The sequence below is a fragment of the Argopecten irradians genome, chromosome 7 (assembly GCF_041381155.1).
Source record: "Argopecten irradians isolate NY chromosome 7, Ai_NY, whole genome shotgun sequence".
Classification (NCBI taxonomy): Eukaryota; Metazoa; Mollusca; class Bivalvia; order Pectinida; family Pectinidae; genus Argopecten; species Argopecten irradians.
Genome location: NC_091140.1, coordinates 6,603,603 through 6,606,867, shown reverse-complemented (window position 1 = coordinate 6,606,867; position 3,265 = coordinate 6,603,603).

Genomic DNA, 3,265 nt, shown 5'->3' with positions numbered 1-3,265 from the left:
GGAATTGTAATGTTTGGTTTCTAAATGGCTGTTATAGTGTTTGGCTATATAACATGGAATAAACTATTATAAAAATCTGTTTGCTGGGATAATGAACGGAAATCATCAACAAATTTAGTCAAGTTGACCCCAAGCCAGTAAACATTGAAGTAACTAAAAGTCATTCACTGATATAGTGTCCCTCTACCCTTCCTGCTTTAAGGCCTTTAGGCACGTTGGTTATTGAGAACCAGGGAAGTTGTATGGATTTTAAACATTTCATTGAATTAGACCTGTGTCCTTGAGAAAAGGTTGAAGTGATCCATTTAAGAAGAACTTCATCCCAGCATGCTACATGTTCTGTATCAGAGTCCACATGTATAAAACCTATCAAAGATTAGGATAATGTTAAGCAATGCACTGTACAGTAAACCACGGCTATAATGAACCTCTTGGGACCAACAAAATCACTTTGTTATAAGCATAGTTCATTATACATATGTTACAGACATTTTATCCCTAGGGACCTTGACAGGGTCAATATGTAACAGACATTTTATCCCTAGGGACCTTGACAGGGTCAATATGTTACAGACATTTTATCCCCAGGGACCTTGACGGGGTCAATATGTTACAGACATTTTATCCCCAGGGACCTTGACGGGGTCAATATGTTACAGACATTTTATCCCCAGGGACCTTGACGGGGTCAATATGTTACAGACATTTTATCCCCAGGGACCTTGACAGGGTCAATATGTTACAGACATTTCATCCCTAGGGACCTTGACGGGGTCAATATGTAACAGACATTTTATCCCTAGGGACCTTGACGGGGTTAATATGTAACAGACATTTTATCCCTAGGGACCTTGACAGGGTCAATATGTTAAAGACATTTTATCCCTAGGGACCTTGACTTGGTCATTATGTTACAGACATTTTATCCCTAGGGACCTTGACGGGGTCAATATGTTAAAGACATTTCCCTAGGGACCTTGACGGGGTCAATATATTAAAGACATTTCCCTAGGGACCTTGACGGGGTCAATTATAACCATGTGTCACTGTAAATTTAAAGATAGAGTAAGGGTAGAATCATCCTCGATACTGACGTTATATCCACCCCTGGACTATCTCATAGTAAAACAGGAGGCAACAGAACAGGTAAATCAATCCTTTAATGTACGTCAAAAGAGCTGTATTATTGTACTGTAGTTGACTGTGTGGCTCTGAATTCTGTATTCTTCAAAGGAAATCTTTGCAGGCCTGTGATTGGTTCATTTTTTTTTTCTGCTGAGCTGCCTTCAGTTTTAATATGAGATAGTCCAGGGGTGGATATACTCCTGAGGTATTGAGGAAGGGGTAGAATAAACACAGTTATTTACAAGTCTACGCCCAGGATACTTGGCACCATGGAAATTGAGATGTTGTTAATTGGTATGTGGTGAAATTGACGACGGATACAGCACCACTGGAAAAGCTCACTATTCCTTCCGACAAAAGAGCTAAAAGTAGACAAAAAATTGGAGTCAACATATCTGACCTTTAATTAAGGCTAAATCTGAGTGACGGTGAAGTAACAAGTAGATCATACGACAACACATTAACACAATGATACAGAAGCTATATACACGTCACTCAATCAACATAGAATAATGCATGGATCCTACAAGTCTTAACAAACATGATTGTACCAATTATCATTATACACAATAAACAAACATTAATGGTCATCTAAAACAATTACTGATAACTGGCAGACAATCATACAATACTTCAATATCAAGATATCAAAACATGTGGTGAAGTACAACTTACTGTCAAGTCCTACCATTGGTGATTGTGACGTCCTAATTTGACATGTATAATTTTTGTGACATCACAATCACCAGAAGGTTGGACTAATCAACTGTAAGGCATACTCTACCTACGTCGTTTTGGTATCTTGAAACCCTCCTAATTAGAGACTCATCATAAAGCCTAATTTTTCACTTCCCACTTTCAATCTGTTGTGGCTAATAACCCACTCATTTGATGTACAGACAAACCTTGCCAACTAAAGTAAAAAAATGACTGGCTGGGGCTGAAATATTACTTCAGCAGGGTCCACCAGCTTTACAAGTGAGCAAGGCTTAAAACATAATGATTACATATGAAAGATGGTTTGACAAATGGATTATTTTAAATCAGATACTTTTGATATGTACAGAATTTAAACACAGAATATTAACCAAATCAATTGATAACAAAGAGATAATTGCAATAAAGGTGATTGAGTTGTAGTCTTTTTCTATAGAGTGATAGCTGACGTTCCTAACAGCATGTTACAAAGAGCTAACATCATCAATTAACTGCATTATCATTAAATCTAATACATGTAGCTCAAAAATATTAAATACAGACAAAAGGACATTAATTTGCTATAGACATACAGGACATTAATTAGACATACAGGACATTGATTAAACATACAGGACATTAATTAGACAAACAGGACATTAATTAGACAAACAGGACATTAATTAGACAAACAGGACATTAATTAGACATACAGGACATTAATTAGACATACATACATTTGTATTTTACAAATAGTCTATATTGTATTTGCACATAACATCTGAGTTATCTGCCCTTCCGGGTAGGTATTGATTGTGACAGTCATTTATTTGCGAGTATAATTTCAAAGGTTTCAGAGGAAACGCCATGAATTTCACACACAAAATAATTATGTCACAAGGGACGTAACTCTGTAATATGCAAAGACACATTATATTTTATAGAAACCTTCATCAGATCTAAAGAATAAAATAGGGTTTATACAGACAACCATGGGCTTGACCATGTCCCAACCTGTACAGGCAACCAGTGGCTTGACCATGTTCCAACCTGTACAGGCAACCAGGGGCTTGAACATGTCCCAGCTTGTACAGGCGACCAGGCGCTTGACCATGTCCCAGCTTGTACAGGCAACCAACCAGGGGCTTGACTAATGTCCCGACCTGTACAGGCAACCAGTGACTTGACCAATGTCCCAACCTGTACAGGCAACCAGGGGCTTGACCATGTCCCAACCTATACAGGCAACCAGGGGCTTGACCAATGGCCCGACCTATACAGGCAACCAGGGGCTTAACCATGTCCCAACCTGTGCAGGCAACCAGGGGCTTGACCAATGGCCCGACCTGTACAGGCAACCAGGGGCTTTACCAATGGCCTGTCCTGTACAGGCAACCAGGGGCTTGACCAGTGGCCCGACCAGTACAGGCAACCAGGGGCTTGA